The sequence below is a fragment of the Canis aureus genome, chromosome 12, assembly GCF_053574225.1.
Source record: "Canis aureus isolate CA01 chromosome 12, VMU_Caureus_v.1.0, whole genome shotgun sequence".
Taxonomy (NCBI): domain Eukaryota; kingdom Metazoa; phylum Chordata; class Mammalia; order Carnivora; family Canidae; genus Canis; species Canis aureus.
The window spans coordinates 1,837,761-1,855,980 of NC_135622.1; the positions used below are offsets into that span (position 1 = coordinate 1,837,761).

General features: G+C 49.9%; 1 long non-coding RNA gene across 1 annotated transcript; it reads left to right on the plus strand.

Moving 5' to 3' along the window:
- The first annotated feature begins 4,354 nt into the window (after nt 1-4,354).
- Nucleotides 4,355-18,104, plus strand: LOC144324581 (uncharacterized). The gene is made up of 3 exons (XR_013390029.1): nt 4,355-4,528; nt 12,920-13,160; nt 14,027-18,104. It is a non-coding gene; the product is annotated as an uncharacterized LOC144324581 (long non-coding RNA).
- Nucleotides 18,105-18,220: the final 116 nt, after the last annotated feature.

Sequence of the window (18,220 nt, forward strand, 5' to 3'; positions counted from 1 at the left end):
TGGCTCTCATTTCTGGAAGGGAGGTTGCTAATTTCCTGTCACGACTGCTCACCTGCCCACCCTCCTCCACCGCCCTAGCAAGTGGCTCTGCCAGATGAAACATGGATTATCAATGACTCCCATTCAGCATGTTCAACTTAAAGCCACCTCCCATAGCTGTAGTATTTTATCAGAGGCATTTGCAACCATTCTTAATGGCCCCCAGAGCCATATTTGGAGGGGAGATTTCAGATCAGCAGCAACCTATCTGCAGGCTTGTTTTTATCCCCTTTCATCACCTTATTTCCCCATGAAGGAAGCAGATGGGAGCCATGGAAGGAGCTGGGATGACAAAGGGAATCCAAGGATGCATTTCTTCTCAGAACAGATTCATTCATGTGTGAGGATGCATGAGTCAAGCTTTATGGAAGGGGTTGCTGGAAGTGGAAGGGATTTAATGTGAAAAATGAAGTCCCTCCTGGACTTAGGACCAGAGACTTCCAAGTTCAGTTGTCTATTCTCACCACCTCTGCTGCTTGGGGGTCACTGTAGGGACCCTTCTCTCATGCACCTCATGCCTTCTGAGATCTAGTGGGTCTCCTGTATTTCTTGACTCTTGTCAACTCAGGGATTGGCATAACGTTTGTCTGTGGAAACATGCTGACTTGGAGTTGAGGTGGGACCTCCTTAAGACTGCTGGCACCATCATGATCTGGTTGTGACTTTGAGCAGCACATCGCTCACTTCTGGGCCTGTTTCCTGAATTAGAATCTCAGGGAAGCAGAATCTCAGCTGTTGTGAGGGTGACGTGTGTTTGTGGAAATTGCCCCTCCTACTCTGGCTCCACGGAGTGAAGTATGTCTCTCCTGTTCATTGTGTTCCCAGCACCTGGAAGGGTCCCTAGACTAGGAGCTCAATAAGAAAAATGCAGAATATATCATTGTAAAAGTGTCTGCTCAGCTGTCAAATGCCATTCTGCAGGATAATGCTTACTGCAGCTCGGTCTGAGTTCTGGCCCCTCCAACCACACTGGCTAATTTAGACAAGAGAGGGAAAAGGGAAATATGACCCCGTGCATCCCATCTCCGACCACCATCTTCTTTCCCAGCAGAAGAGGTGGAGTAAGTGCCGCCAGGTCACTGTTCAATCTTTCATATTTCTAAAACACTTTAGACTTGCACATTCACTATTGTATTTGATCTTACACCAAGTATTGAAGAAAGCAGGTCAAGTGGGCAAGCCAAGGCCCAATGTGCTGAAGTGACCTGTTCAGGAATGTACCATGTAGGGGATCCCTGGGTGGCTCAGCGGTTGAGCATCTACCATTGGCCCAGGGCGTGATCCTGGAGTCCCGGGATCGAGTCCCACGTCGAGCTCCCAGCATGGAGCCTGCTTCTCCCTCTGCCTGTGTCTCTGCCTCTCTCTCTCTCTCTCTCTCTCTCTTTCTGTCTATCATGAATAAATAAATAAAATCTTAAAAAAAAAAAAAAAAGGAATGTACCATGTAGAGTCAGCTTCGGGTCCCCTGTCTCCTCCTGGCTTCTCTGCATTCCATATCTGTCATGTACTGTTCCCCCCGCTATGGATGCTGTTCCCCTTACTAACTGCTCAGGGGGCAGCTCCTCCAGGGACCCCTGCCTGGCTTTCTAAGCCTGGGTGAGAAGCCTTTCCATGCACTCCTTTTCATACATCTTGAGTTTACTCCTCTCAGAGCACAGATCCAGTGAGGGTCTGTCCCTGTAGGTTGGGAGCCCCAGAGGGCAGCTCCCTCTCTGCATCTGTGCACTCAGCACTGTTCCTGGCACAGAGCTTTAGAAGTATCTGATGAATGAATGGATGGATGAGCAGTGCACAGAGTGTTTAGGTGGTTTGCCTGACACCACCTAGCTAGGATTATAAACTGAAAATGCAAATACTTAAAAAAAAGTTGAGTGCATGCACAATGAGCTCAGGTTTCTGCTGAGTATGTTCCAGCATCTCATGCCAAGTGCTCCTGACTTCCAGTGACATGCTCTCCCCTTTACCTTCTCACAAGTGCCCATCGCCCATCTCATGCCATCTGGTAGTGGGATTTGCACCTCCTGGTGAGAGCAGCAGGTCATTCTCCCTGGAACCACCTTGCAGACCCCAGCTGTGCTCCACTGGGGCTCCAGAGAAGCCCAGCAACTATTGCTGTTACAGCTGCTACTGCAGGGCCAGAAGTTAGGGCACCATACATTGAAGTGACTTGTCTTGCTTTGGGTTCTCTCGAAGCAAGACCCAGAGACATGGATGTGAGCACAAAAAAATTATTTTAGGAGATGATCCCAGGAAATGCCCCTAGGGGTGGGACAGGAAGGATGCTAAGAAAGGGATGTTATCTAGCCAGTTACCACTGTGGGCAGCTGGAGCCCCATCCTGCTGGGTGGACTTAGGGGTGGCATGGGATATGCTGTGGTGCCATCTCAACCAAGCGCGAGGAAGCTAGGTGCCTATGCCCTACCTTGTTGTCGTTTGCTGAGGGCTGTTCCTGGAGCCTCCAACCGTCTGGTAGTTCTGGTTTGCCAGGCACACAGAAGTTCTAGATGGTGACCTTGGACGGGCGCAGGTGAATGCCAAGGGCATGTGGGTGGGGTGGGCAGAGTGCACCATGGTCTCTTCAGGATAGGGTTGCAGCCTGGCTCAGCACTGTTTGAGCCTCAGACTCATCTCCTATGACGGAGAGGTAATGGGGTGCTGGGGGGCTCAGCTGGTTAAGCATCTGCCTTCAGCTCGGGTCAGGATCTCAGGGCTCTGGGATCCTCAAGCTGTCTGTTCAGCAGGGACTCTGCTTCTCCCTCTCCCTCTTCCCCTCCCCTCTACTCGTGCATGCTCTCTCTATCAAATAAATAAATACAATCTTAAAAAAAAAAAGAAACAGAAGAAGAAAGAAAGAAAAAGAAAGAAAGAAAGAAACAAAGAAACAAAGAAAAAAAGAAGAAAGAAGAAAGAAAGAAAGAAAGAAAGAAAGAAAGAAAGAAAGAAAGAAAGAAAGGTAACAACCCACATGGGCAGCTGGGCTGTGGTGAGGTTAGAGGAGATGAAATTAGGGGACCCCACTTGATAAGCGGGAGGAGTGGTGACCAACAGTTATGACTAATGACAAGTTCCACTGTCCTGGCACATTGAAGAGAGATTTAGACCTGGAGTGCCAAGGAGAGAGCTGGGACCACCCCCACCCCAGTGCGGGAATGGCTTTAGCTTTAGATCTTGATTACATTTCTGAGTTGTGCAATAATGGAGCAGGACCTCCGCAGGCTACACCTAATTCTTGGTCCACTCAGCCCCAGCCCCAGCCCAGACCTCTGGGACAAAAATCGCTTTCATCTCAGCTCCAATCTTTGGTTTAGTTATTACTCCCCAGCAGGCAGGAGCTGCCAGAGAGGAGAGACAAGGCTGCAGGGACAAGGAAGGGCTGTTTACCCTCTGGCAGGAGGGAAGGACAGGGCGGGATGTGGTCAGGAACAGATGCAATTCTGCCTCAATGGATGCAAGTCATTGAAGAAACAGCATGTGTGATTTACAAGCTCTCACCCTTAAAGATCTAGAAATTTCAGAGATGAAGTGAGGCAAGAATGTAGGAACAGACTGGGAAAGGGACAGAGGTCTCTGTTTTTTCTGCTCTTTCCCTGGCACTGGCCAACGCTGGTGGCAGTAAAGTCAGCAAATTTATTTGATGCTAATCTTGTTGAAGGAATTTACTGTAATTTGGTTCACTGGGGGGATAATCAGATTTGTGAAAACTTTCACAAGAGTCTACAAAGGCTTCATATGTCTTGATAGATATGGTCTGTAAAATGCCTATGCTCTGCTCTTGGGGGAGGAGAGGCAAGACTGTGGGCTAATGGAGACTGTGGTTCCAGGGCCCCCCGAAGTGTGCACACATGCTTTCCTGCCTGGACCTCACTCACAAGGCTTCCCTCCGCCTGCTCCCCATGGTGGGGCTCTGATGTGGATGGGGCCCGGCAGATGGATGGCACTGATAGCTGCCTGGGTCGGGAGGCTGGGATACCTTAAGGATGACAGGGTAGTTACACCCCACTTCCCAAATCTAATTGTCCAATAATTCCTGGCCCAACCAGCCAAAGGTATTGCCCTTGAAAATCTTCATTTTGCAGTCCCAGTAGTAGCAAATTTCTTACCAGTATTTTTCATAACTTTCCATCACCAACAGGATTATTTCTGTTTGTAGTTTAAAGCCATGGAAACACTTGTCCTATGCAATTTGTTATGCCTGGAAATTTTGTTGCACCATGAATTGCAACTCTAATGAGTATAATAAGCCTAATAAACCATATGCTAGCCTTCTCAGAAACAGTAGGTGATTTGTTTGTTTGTTTGTTTATAACAGCGGAGCCAGGTTCTTGGAGCAAATGGTGGGAGACTGGCAACTACCATCTGGGAGCAGCCTGTGCTCCTTGTCACATGAGAAGTTCTGGAGGGCGTAAATTCATACCGATATTTGACAATGTGAAAGTACCAACCTCCTTTCCTCAACAAAACACAGATCCAACTCCACTCTAACCAAAACGTAAACAAACCTATTATTTTATCATAAGATGCAGTTCTGTGTGGCCCCTCATCAGGCTCTATGACTTCGGGAATGTGTGAGGCTAAGGCTGTGAGGAGCCAAGGGGAGACGTGTCCTCAGGGGTGTGCGCTGAGATTGGAAACTGTATTAGTCATCAGCCCAGGTGAGGAGGGCCAAGGCCAGAGTGGTCTCAGGGAGGTGGGAAGGTGGGCATCTAAGAACCGCTTCAAAGAGGAAAGTGGTCAAACTCGGTATCAGATTAGATAAGGTGCCGCAGCAGATGGGCAGGATGGGGTGGGGTGTCTGGGAACCATATGTACGACAGGCCTAGAGGAGTGTGAATTTGGGGGCTGCAGGTGGTGGTATTGGAGTACAAATGGAACCACTGGGAAGGGGGGCTATTCAAATGGAGGAATGTTGAGCAGAAGTGGCCTTGGGATGACTAACTTAAATGTCTTGCGTCAACGCTGAGAGGCTGAGGAATGAGCAGTTAAGGTGGAAGATAGACACTCGAGAATTATTCACACAAGAAGTATTTATTGAGCCCATGCTAAATGCCAGGAATTCAGGCAAGTGCCAAGTGTAGAGGCGCCAGGGAGCAGAGTCAGAAGTGCTGGGACCTCAGATCACGCAGACCTGTGTTCCAATTCCCACTCCGCCGCTCACGAGCTGTGTGATGTTGGGCAAGTCATTTAATGTCTTTAAACCACAATTTTCCCATCTAAAGAAAGGGAGTAAGAGTGTGTTTGGCACACAATTATCAAGCACCATGGCAATCGTTGCGAGAACTAACCAAACCAATGCATACAAAGTGCAGAGCATTATGTCCGGCGTACAGCAAGTGCTAAAAAAGTTGCCTCTTATTATCAAGAAAGACTCCTTTTGGGGCACCTGGGTGGCTCAGTCAGTTAAGCGTCTGCCTCCTGCTTAGGTCATGATCCCTGGGTCCTGGGGTCCCCCTGCATCCGGGCTCCCTGCTCGGCAGGGAGTCTGCACCCCCTTATTCCTCTGCCCCTCCCCCTACTTGTGCACACTCTCTCTCTTTCTCTCTCTCAAATAAAATCTCAAACAAAAAAAGGGGAAGAGTCTTTGGACCTTAAGGACGTCCTAGTCTGATAAATATGACAATAGCAACAGAAGGTGTTAGGAGTTCAGCTGAGCTGTCAGATGTTGCGTAGCTATTAAAAGCCACCAGTCATAAATGACTTAAGCCTTTAACGCCTTCCTGCAAAGGTAGAAGCCAGAAGCTCAAACCGAGAAAATACCCTCTCTCTCTGTTCCTTATTCCCCACCAGTTGAGGATCAAGTGGTTCAACCCAGACGTGAGGTTATACCATTTATTTATTTATTTATTTATTTATTTATTTATTTATTTATTTAGATTTTATTTATTCATTCATGAGAGACACAGAGAGAGGCGCAGGAACACAGGCAGAGGGAGAAGCAGGCTCCACGCGGGGAGCCCGACGCGGGGCTTCACTCTGTTTCGTGTGGGGAGCAGAAGACAAGCCTGGGGAAGGTCAGGGGTTTCTCTGCTTCAGAAGACAGTTGGCAAATGAGTTTTCAGGTAGTTCTCGCCTCTTTGCCCTTTAATCCCAGGACATTAAGGAGGTGCCTACTGCCAGTCCTTGTAATTTGCATTTGAAAGTAATGTACACAAAAATAATACATTTCAGCACACGTTTCATTAGCCAACAAAATGGCTTTGGGTCTTTGCCATATATATCTTTCTTTTTCTTTTTTCCTTTTCTTTCTCTCTTATCATTTATTTTGAATTAGTTTTGATTCCTTGAGTGAGAACTCAAGCTCTGTGATCTGACCTGAGAGACACTGGCCAAGCTTCACCAGGCTCTTTCTCTTTCTGACTCTGATGGATGCCCCTAATGCATTTAGGGAGAAAGGAAGAGGAGCACCTAGGAGGGAGGTGGGGAAGGAGCAGGGACCTTTTGGAGACAGGTGTGATTTTGTGTGTGTGTTTGTGCATGCGCCGCTCATGCTCCTGTGGTGGAAGGGGGGAAGGCAAGTGTTGAGTACTGAAGGATTCACATGGTGGGGCGGCAGGGGGTGGGGGGTAGAAGTAAAACTGCCCCTGTGAATAGAAGTTGGGTGGATGTCTAAACTTGTCACCAGCTGGACTCCACGACCTGACCTTTCCTGCCCACCTGCTTGTACCTACCAACCTTTGTCTCACATCTTCCCTTATTTTTTTTCTTTTTTAAGATTTTTATTTATTTATCCATGAGAGACCCAGAGAGAGAGACAGACACAGGCAGAGGGAGAAGCAGGCTTCATGCAAGGAGCCTGATGTGGGACTTGATCCCCGATCCCCAGGATCATGCCCTGAGCCAAAGGCAGCCGCTCAATTGCTGAGCCCCCCAGGCATCCCCCACATTTTCCCTTAAGCTTCTCTTTCCAGTTTATTTCCTAACTCAGGAAAAAGAACTGAGGTGCTAGCATCCCATAATAGAAACCAAAACTGCCCCTCAAGCATTAACGACTGCCTGGAAGGGTGGCCCAGACCACCCTGACCAGTTTCAACTTAACCCCCAACTTACCCATGGAGTGCCTGACGGGGACTTTACCTCGTTGTAATACCGAAGTCCCACCCAAGGAGGAGCACAAGCCCCATTTCGCAGAACGTGCAGCGTGGTCTATGCATTTTTCTTACGCTGTCCTCTACATACAATGACAAGCCTCCCTTTCTAAATATTCATCCTAATCCTAAACAAAAAGAACCCATTCACCCTTACTTGGAGAGTCATGGCTTTGGAACTGTGGTTTCTTTATTTGCTGCAAATAAAGCTTCCTTTGTGGGACAACTCACCTAGTATAGGTTGTGTGACTCACCAGGGAGCACACTTGGGTTAGTTCCCTCCAGGCCCATCCAATGATCCCTGGGATGACTGTTTTTCTCCTTCGCCTCTCCCTGCCACAAGGGAGGAGGCAAAAAGGAGAGCTAGAGGAGGGAGCACCTGAGTCTCACAGCGGGTGATGTGGGCCACCCACAGACAGCTGCAGGTGTTTGGGGCCAGGTCCCCAGCAGCTTACTCATCTCTGTGTGCCGATACTCACATCTGTGGGACCCAGAGACTCCAGAGTGACACAATGCTGTGAGATGAATTTGGGGAGACATGCCTTCTTCTAGGAAAACGACCGACAGAGACCACCTTTCTACTCCCACCCCCACCCCCATGCTCTATCACCTTCACCCAAATATCCTGCGGCCTCTGTCCCTGGTTTTGTTGGGATGATGTAGTTGTGTCTGGGGGAGTCTGAAAGGGCAGAGAAACAGCAGGTCAGGGAAGCTCCCTGTGTCAAAACACCGTCTTCACAAAGTGAAAACATGACTCTCATGGCAGAGTATCGTGAGCACCTCTTCAACTCATCAGTGAGGGAATGAGCCGAATGATGAAGTCATTTCAAGGAACACCAGAGGTGGGGGAGTAGTAGCCAGGGACAGAGAGACGGCTAACTACAAAACTTGCTGGATATCCCATAGGGCCGCACACCTAAGGGCTGCACACCTAACTTTTCTACTGGACAGAAATATTTGCACCTTGACTGGACAAAAAAAAAATCATTTGCAATTGACGGATTCTAAAAGTTAATGTGGGTAAATAACAAAACTTTTCAGGATGTAATTGGCTTTGGAGGGGGGTGCCTGGGTGGCTCAGTTAGTTGAGCAAAGGACTCTTGGTTGCTTGGGTCAGGATCTCAGAGTTGTGGGCCTTATGCTCCGCCCTCAGTGGGGAGCCTGGTTGGGATTCTGTCTCTCTCTGCTTCTGTCCTGCAGACATAGGCACGCACACTCACAAGAGCTCTCTCTCGCTCTCAAATAAATAAATAAATAAATCTTAAAAAAAAAGACGATGTAATTGGCTTTATTAATCATTGCATAAGCCCAGCAGCACCCCAATTAACAAGCAGAGGGGAGCTCCGAAAGGCTACAGGAAGGGAGAGGCTTTTACAGCCTGGATGAGGGAGTCACAAACAGAAAAAAAAAGATTATTTCTGGGGACGTCTCACCTCCCTTTGAAGACAAAAGGGTCTTCTTAGGTGGCTCAGCTCATCTTTGGGGGTTAGAAGGAACCCATGTGCAGATCACCTCATGGGGCCACGGAGAAAACACCTGACTGAGCGGTTAGGACTGCACTGGAGAAGGTTGAACCTGCACTTGGGTGAGGTATTCAGTCCCTGTTTGGTGACATGGTCTAGCATAAGTGATTCATTTTGGGGCTTGTGGTGGTTTGTTTTGTTCTGTTTTCCAACAGCATCTGACTTTATAGACTGTGGGTCTCAAAAGAGAAGCTCATTGGAAATGCTCTAGTAGAAAATGTGAAAGCTAATACTGGAACATTGTTGCCCCATTTACAAGTTATGCTTTTTTTAATTTTTTTAAGATTTTATTTATTTATTCATGAGAGACACACAGAGAGAGGCAGAGACACAGGCAGAAGGAGAAGCAGGCTCCCTGTGGGGAGCCTGATGTGGGACTCATCCCAGAACCCCGGGGATCACGCCCTGAGCCGGAGGCAGATGCTCAACTGCTGAGCCACCCAGGTATCCCAGGAACTGCCTTTAAAAAAAAAAAAAAAAAGATGTATTTATTTATTTTTGAGAGTGGGAGTAGTGGAGGAAGGGGCAGAGGGAGACTTCCCTCAAGTTCGGAGCCTGACAGGGGGGCTTGATCCCATGAGCAATGAGAGTTAGACCTGATCTGAAACCAAGAGTTGGATGCTTAAGCGATCAAACCACCCAGGCGCCCTGTTCCCTAGTTTTTGAACAAAGGGTGTACAAGCTAGGCCTGATAGAGATGCTGAGTGCTGGGGAGGGAAGCCCAGGGCGGCACCAGAGCGACCTGCGGGAACAGGCAGGATGCAACGTACCAGTGACACTCTCCTGTGAGTAAAAAAGCCCAAAAACTGTTCCTAGGAAACAATTTTTCTAATTGACCCCTCACCCTGCTTGAGAGCAAAATATTATGACCCAAAAAAAAAAAGTTTTTAAATACGTCCAAAATGTTTTATATTGCTTTAGTATATAACTATATTTTATTTATAGTTTCTTTTTTTAAAGATTTTATTTATTTATTTGAGAGAGAGAGAGAGAGTGAGTGAGCATGAGGGGGAGAGGCAGAGGGAGAGGGAGAAGCAGACTCCCAGATGAGCAAGGAGTCTGACACAGGGCTCCATCCCAGGACCCTGAGATCATGACCTGAGCCGAAGGCAGATCCTTAACTGACTGAGCCACCCAGGCACCCCTTCTTTATAGTTTCTTAATTTAAACTAAGTGAAATCTAAAAGTAAATTCAAATTAATTTAAATTAAATGAAATTTACAAGTAAATTAACATCAGCTTGACCAAAAAATAAGGAAAAGATAGAGGTAGACTGATTATTCTGCTGGGTCAACTGAAGTTCCATGACTTACCCCTGGAGGCTCAGGGCTCAGCCTAGAGCCCACCTCTCCAACTCTGCACAATTTTATAAGCACCTAATTCTTTATTACATTTTTTTGTGTGTGCTAAAAAGAACTAGAATGGGGGCACCTGGGTGGCTGAGCTGGCTAAGTATCTGCTTTTGGCTCAGGTCATGATCCCAGGGTTCGAATCCCACATCGGGCTCCCTGCTCAGTCGGGAGCCTGCCTCTCCTCCATCTGCCTGCCGTTCCCCCTGCTTGTGCTCTCTCTCTGCCTCTCTCTTTCTCTGTGTCAAAAAAATAAATAAAATCTTTAAGGAAAAAAAAAAAAAGCTAGAATGGTTTGCGTCTTGAGCAGACCCTGACCGATGAATGAGCTTGAGAGCACAGGCCAAGGGTGGCAGCGTCGGAGACGTCGGAGAGGCACCACGACGGGAACAGCAGCCCAGCACGAGGAAATAGAGCTGCTCTTTGCTGTGAGTTTCTCTCTCATACCAACGCAATCCCTCTCTAATCAATTAAGCCCATTTACTTCTTTATTATCCTCTGTAGAAAACCAGAAGAGCTGGACACGGGGCTCCACTTCAGACATTGGGGTGTTAATATCTGTTGGAGGAAGGTGTGGCTCAGGATAGGATGGCAAGACTCTTACTCACATGGTGGTTTAAAGGCTCTTCTGATGAGCCTTCCAGAAGATTTGTCAGAAGTCAGAGTGAGGTTGGAAAATGCAGCTAGGCCACACCTTCTCTCCATGCAAGATTTATCTCCTTAGGCAAAAAGTACCTAGGAACCCAAAAGCCTCCTACCTTGTTCCTTAAAGTGGATTTCCCTTTGGCTGACTCTCGGAAGCAAAATGTATTCCTACCCATGGTGGGAGATCAGCATTCAGTAACTAATGCCAGTCCTCCTAATGCACCTGGCATGAAATATTCAGAACTATTAATGCGTTTCCGTTTAAAAAGTCACCGAGGCTTCCATCCAAATTGGTGGTGAGGTTAGGTTCTAACGTCTTTGTTTTTACACAGATCACATGTAGAATGAAGGCTGAGAGTTCCAAGAAAGGCACTGAGTGGCAGGCCCTGTGCAGAAGTTGGGGAGCTATGTGGTACGAGATGTGCTGGCACAGTGGCCAGGTCCTTGGGGGCCAGGACTCCGGTCCTTAGCCTGGGACTGACTTGTGCAGTCATGGGAAGCCAGATGGGAGCATGTTAGGAGGTCTTCCCCCAGCCTTGACTGTACATATTTAAAATGTCTTCACTCTTGGGGCACCCAGCTGGCTCAGTAGGTGGAGCACATGACTTTTGATCTCTGGGTCCTGAGTTCAAGCCCTGTATTAGGTGTAGAGTTACTAAAGGTCAAATTAAATTTTAAAAAATGCCTTCAGTCTCTTGAGGCCATAAAAGGAACATGGGAGACTGAGGGGAAGCTACATGACCATAGGGATTGGGTGTGGGATTCAAATCCCACACTTTCCCAGGAAACCCTGGGGTGCCAGAAATTGGAGAAGGCTAAGCTCAGAGAGCCCATCCTTATAGAGAAGGCGGAGAGGTTTTTAATCCCAGGAGCCATGATCCTAACTGGCCTATGGCGAGCACAGGAAGCATCTGAAGGGGTTGCTGACAGAAGTGAGTCTGTCTGGACCTCATGGGGCAGCAGTACTTCCTACCTTTTTTGTTAGTTTTTAGGAGATTAAATTACATTAAACAATTGTTGGCGGGGCCCCTGGGTGGCTCAGCGATTGAGCACCTTCCTTTGGCCCAGGGTGTGATCTCAGGGTCCTGGGATCAAGTCCCACAACTGGCTCCTTGCAGGGAGCCTGCTTCTCCCTCTGCCAGTGTCTCTGCCTCTCTCTGTGTGTCTCTCATGAATGAATAAATAAAATCTTTTAAAAAAAGACAAGAATTGTTGGCATGGGGGAAGTCCTCCAGACAGACACTTGAATTGCCTGGGCTCTCTCTGTCCCCCAGGGTCCCCACCCCTTCACAGATCTCAGAAGTCTCCCCACCCTGCTCCGTCCCAGCTGAAGTCCGCCAAGAGCCTAATCCAAAGAGATTTGAAAGGAAAGACTAAGTCTTCTGTGACCTTCTCTGCCTTGACCAGAGATGCATGTGGGGGAAGAGGCTTCAGAGATGGAATTAGCTCTCTGAGCTTTACTGTCTGAATCGAAGCTGAAAGCCCAAATGTTTCCTCATCCTATTCCCAGGGAAGGCTGCCCTCCCTTCCTCTTGCCTCTCCCCGCATCCTCCTGTCAGTGCTTTCTCTGTGGTTTCTTGCGCTGCAGCTCCTTGCTGCTCTGTTCCGATCTCAGTGCTCATGGATGATCTACTTCCCCCCATATGGCAGCTCTCAGCTGATGGCTTGCTCCCCTAATCTTTGCTCTACTCCACTACCTCCTAGCTCTCAGGGGCCTGGAGGAAGTCAGGGTGAAAGCCCCGTCCAGACTGGCCTGAGGTGGAATGTGTGTGCCCATCATTTAGCTCTCATCTCTCAGCCCCAAACCTATCCTTCTATCTATCCTCTGCTTCGTGACGCTAGGGCTAGAGCTTTGAAAATCCACATTCTGACCGACTATTTAGCACCCTGTTCTCTCCTGTGAACAGAGATCGCTAGGAGTGAACCAGAAGCTGAAGGAGGAAGAAGGGACACCCTTGTCCCTTGGCCTCTGCTCCTATCAGCATCGTCTACTGCTGCTTCACATGGGCCGGGGCAGCAGTTGCAATGTGCACCTGCTCCTCTTCTGCTCAGCCTCCCAACCTTGGGTGCCCTGGGCTCTGGGGTCAGTCCTGCACGCCCATTATTTCTCACGTTCACCCTAAGTGAGTTCAGCCATTTTATGGATTTATGTACATTTGGTGCCTCTCAAATCCCTATCTCTGGTGCTGACCCTTCCCTAGGTCCCACATTGAAGATGTCTGTAATGGGGATCTTCCATTTAACATGGCCTAACACCATTTTTTTTTTTTTTTTTTTTTAGTTCCCATCTTGCAAACAAGCTTCTCCTCGGATCTTCTTCATCTCGGGAAGTGCCACCACCAGCCAGCCAGCTGCTCAGGCCAGACACTCCCCATCACCTGAGATTCTTGTCTCCCCTACACTTCCCTCTACCCTCCATCAGCAAACCTGACCTGACCAGTTTCTGCCACCTTTGTGGCTTTGCCTTCTGCTCAATAACCACCAGCCCAGAAGGAGCTGGGGGAATTAGGAAAGCTCATTAGGTAAGGCTTTAGGGGTACTGGGTTATAGAATCTCAGAGCATGGTGACTTTTCTCCCTGAACAAGAGGAAACTCGGAATAACAAGTCTATTGAGGGTGAAACGAGAACTACAAAATGAAGGAACAGGGTGGAGACACTTGTAAGAAGGGGGATAGAAGGGAACTAACTAAATATGGAAGGTTACCCTTTTGCTGACCTCACGGGGGACACAGGCTCCCCACCATTACCTGTACACAAGTGGGACTGTGCGCTATGTGAGGCCACAGCCCATAATTACCCATAATGGCTTCATGGGTCTCAGCCCAGGTAGGAGCCCAGACATATCAAGATAATGGCTTTTCTTCCCTTTTTATTCTGAGTGTGTTAGCTCCCTGCGTGAACTGAAAGGCTCTTATTATTAACACAAGTGCCTTTGATAATAACTGGGTCGATCCTGGCTTCATTAAGCACTGATAAGCTTCCTGTTTCTGGGTCCAGACAAGAAAGTGAGCCAAAAACTGGATTCTCCCTTAAATGAGTCTCTAGGATGCAGACAGGGTAGGGGGTGCTATCCTCTAGTACTCCCAGGTTGAGCTATGGGAGGAGGAAGGCGGGAGGTGGGTTCCTGTGAGGCGACAGAAAGAGAGGCTTTTCTCCCAACTGTGCTACCCACAAACCAAGCCTCAATTTTCTTATCTGTTACATGGGGCTTGGGACAGAGAATGTCAGAGCTAGAAGTGATCTTGGGTACATCAGTGCTGATACCTTTATCCTACAGAGAAGATAGAGCTATGGAGGCCCAGAGAGGGAATGGAACTTGCCTGAGGTCACACAGCTTGGCTGTGCCGAAGCCATGCTCAGAAGCCAGGCTTTTTCTGGTTGTTCCAGGCTCAGTGATCCCCAACGTACCTCGCAGGATCATCGCAAGGACCAGAAAGTGGAAGATAGAAGAGAGAATGGTGTGAAAAGTGAGACCCACCATGCACCCTGCCCGGGAGTGGGGATGGGGACAGAAGAGCAGGCTCTGGAGGTCCCGGGCTCCAGCCTCACGCACAAGGCCTTTGAGCTTCCTGGGTCTCATCATGGGCCCTGGGGAGGCAGGAACGAGGTGAGAGAGCTTGTCAGAAGTATCTTGAGAAGCAAAGACTGGTAAGCCGCACTTTGGTGCCTTTCGCCACCTTCCCCCTCAATGTCCCCCCAACAGCACTGCCCAGGAGGGGAGGGACCTGCTTGGGTCCCAGGGGGCACCTGCCACCATCTGTACCTACAGGTCACTCAGCTTGCTCACTTGCTTCTGAACAATTTAGCCCTCCTGTTCCCAAGCCGCCCCCAGACCTGGGACAACAGTAACCCCTGAGATAGGCCTGGCCTCGGCTTGGGAACTTTTCCTCACTGGCCCTGCCACCCCATCCACCATTCAGGGCCCAGAGCACCACAGAGAAGGCACATCTGTGCATAGATTTTCCCCTTGACTGTGGCTTCTGGCAACTGAGCCCACCTGGCCAAGCCCTGCACTCTGGCCCCTGCTGAGGGCCCATCCGTGTCCCCCTACTGAGCACGTGCTGCACGTCAGCGTCCAGTACCCGATGGCTCCTGGGGCGGACGGATGGCAGCTCCCCAACTGCAGCTTAGCCTACCCGAACCCCCAATTCCTGCCCAGGGATTAAAGCCCGGAGGGTTAATGCACTGGTTGCCCCACCACACCCATAGACACTAGGTGTGGACTACCTGAGGGCGCTGGCTGTCCTAGATGCCCCAGAGGGACAGTCTAGGGAGAGAGCTGGGGGGCAGCTGTCAGGAGAGGGAAATCCTCAGGTGCCGGGCCCCAGTGGCTGAAGCCTTCTGCTGGACGGGCTCAGGCTAGTCCTGCTGACACCAGGGGATCTGCCTCCTGCTGAGACCAGGGGATCTGCCTCCTTTTCTCCATCTCGAGGGTTGGTGAGCCTGCAGCCTCCCCCTCTCTGCCTGGTCCAGCTTCAGCAGGGCACTCTCCCGACAGCCTCCTGCTCTCCTCCTGCCCCTCTGGATGTCTCCCTACCCCCTCCATGCCCCTCGAGGGGCCATTTCCTGCCTGTGGCCAGAGGCCCTGTGTTCTCCCTCCTGGCACAGCCAATCCTGGTTGGTCAGCCCCTGTCCTGAGCTCCTGGGAGCTGTGGATCTCCCCCCTCGATTCCTGAGCTAAGAGCCAGAGGAAAGCTGCGAAGCTGCCCAGTGATGCCATCCAGGCCCTTCCACACTCACCACTCTCAGCCTGCATGTTCCCCCACGGTCTGCCTCGAATCTCTCCTGATGCAAATTATTTATTTATTTTTAAAGATTTTATTTATTTATGAGAGAGAGAGAGAGAGAGAGAGAGAAAACAAGCAGGGGGAGGGAGAGGGAGAGGGAGAGGGAGAGGCAGGCTCCTCCCCGCTGAGCAGGAACCCAAGGCAAGACTCCTTTCCAGGACTTGGGGTCATGACCTGGGCCACAGTCAGTAGCTTAACCACTGAGCCCCCCAGGTGCCCCTCTCCTGATGTAGTTTAAAGCTGCACCCTCCTTGCTGCCTCCAGGGGAATTGGAGGACTTTCTCACATGGAGACACAGCTTCCTTTGCTCTGAGACTCAAGATTAAATGATTTGCCCCAATTCGCAGGGCTTTGTCACCACTGGTGGCCTGGGATCCAGGTCCTGTCCCTCTCGCCGCCTCCCAGAAGAAGACAGGGTCCACATGCGTGTGCCACGTGTCCTGCATTCCCGTGACGGCACATCCAGGACTTTACCACCTGGGAAGCTGGGGAGACCTGTGGGGATCCCTGTGCCAGCTACAGCCAAGACCTGAGAAGATGCTGAGCTGGTTGTCCGCTTTGCCTTCTAGGCCCTGTCGGGGCTCCCTGGCCTCTGTGTGCTCCTGTGCGAGCTAAGGACACGGGTGCAGAGGTGTGAATCCGGAGCCCCATGCCCAGACACGCAGGTTAGGGCTCAGCTCGGCCTGGCCTGTGGGGCGGGATTTCTCGCTTGGGGCCAGATCCTGTCCGTGTCTGGGCTGTCCCTCACCCACCGTGCCAGAGGTGGAGGGCATTGGGCCTTCAGCCCCAGAACCTCAAGGAGAGCTCCTTCCGCCCCCAATCTGCTGGGACCCCTTCCCACCACCACCTCTGCCTGGTGAACTCTGACCCTTCCTTCCAATCTTAGCTGAGCTAGTCCCTAGCCTGGGGGTGGGGGCAGGCTATGCTGCTGAAATAGAGTCCCAAGGTTAGGCTGGGGATGCTTTTAGAGGAGCAGGTAGGGACAAGCCTAATCAGAAACACCTGGAAATGTTGGACATAAATCTGTTGGTGATCAGACGCTTACAGAGGCAGTGTCCAGACCGTTGGGTGCCTGTCCTACAGGTGCCTATGCTCTGTTGTCTGGGGTTGGTACAGAGCTCCAGATATGCATGTTCTCAGGACTGCTGGGGGGCTGGAGACCAGGGCACTGCCCACATCTAGACTTGGTCTGTTCTGAAGGCTCGCATGGGACCTGCACCATCCCATATTCCTCACAGCCTGGCAAGGGACCTGCATCCACATAGACCCTTGTTTGCTCTGGGGTTCTGCAGGAGCTGACCAGTATCAGAGCCTTCCAGCAGTCTGAGCTGTCCAGAAAGCGAAAGGGCCACCGCATGAGATGACAAGCCCCTGACACTGTCAGCAGTCTAGCTGACGCCCCATACACCGGGTCAGATGCTAAGCATGTGGCTGTATTGGGAGGGCAGCCAGACTAGATCAGATGCCTTCTGAGATTCCCTTGATTTGATGATTCTATAAAATGTAAATTTTTAAAAAGATGTATTTATTTCTCGTAGAGAGAGGGGAGAGCAGAAGGAGAGGGAGAGAGAATCTCAAGCACACTCCGTGTGGAGCACAGAGCTCTATCCCATGAATTAAAATCAAGAGTTGGACACTTAACCAACTGAGCCACCCAGGAACCTCTAAATGTAAAATTTTAACACTGCTTAATTTCACTCTCTGTGTCACTCTCTTGGGATGTCCCAAGAAGCAAGCTCTGAGACGGAGATGAGTGTGTAGGACATATGTAAGGGAGTCCCCTTGGGATTAGCACCTGTGGAAGAGACAGGTTGGAGGTGGGACTGGGGGTAGAGGGGAGCTGCACTGCAGTTTGAATCCTGGCCATCCCACCAGGAGCACAGGAGGCCATGACCTTCAGGGTTGACCCAAATTGAGGTGAGCGTTGGGTCTTTACTTCATGTTGATCGTTGGGTGCAGGCTGGCCTGGGAAGGCAGTGTGACTTCGTGAAAGTGTCTGGAAGGGGCTGGCACCCGAGGCTGAGTGCTGGCAGCAATCCCAGTGGCTGGGGAGTGTGTCCTGCATGGGGTGTGGGGGGGTCTGGGCCACAGCACATCCCAGCATCTACCACCATTCCTCCATTGACATTGTACTCAGCATTGAGCAGGGCAAGAAAGGTGGACCCTGTCCTGTGTTTCTACATCCCTGCTCTTGAGCAGCTCCCTGAGGAGTGATGGCCAGAGTCCTGGAAGGAGTGGTCTGCCCCTCCATGCTCTGCATCCTTTAAGAGAAGCTCTGGCTGGAGTTCTGTGCGGGAGGCAGTAGGAACAGGAGGCTGTTCAGGGATCAGAGGCTCTCACTTCACTGCCAACAATTAGATCCCAGAGAAACCAGCTCATTCCCATTCCCACCATGCAGGGGCCCTAATTAAAATTGAAACTCATGTTTCCTTTTTTTCCTTTTTAAAATTTCCATGGCAGGGGATCCCTGGGTGGCTCAGCGGTTTAGCGCCTGCCTTTGGCCCAGGGCGCTATCCTGGAGAACCCAGGATCGAGTCCCATGTCAGACTCCCTGCGTGGAGCCTGCTTCTTCCTCCTCCTGTGTCTCTGCCTCTCTCTCTCTCTCTCTCTCTGTCTATCATAAATAAATAAATAAATAAATAAATAAATAAATAAATAAATAAATCTATCTTTAAAAAAAATTTCCATGGCAGGTAATTAACGTCTCCTTTCTGTGGGTAAGCAATTAAGTAATGCTCTGTTGATAATCATGGAGTTCAGAGCAATGTGGTTTTCTTGGGAGTTTGTTTCTTTT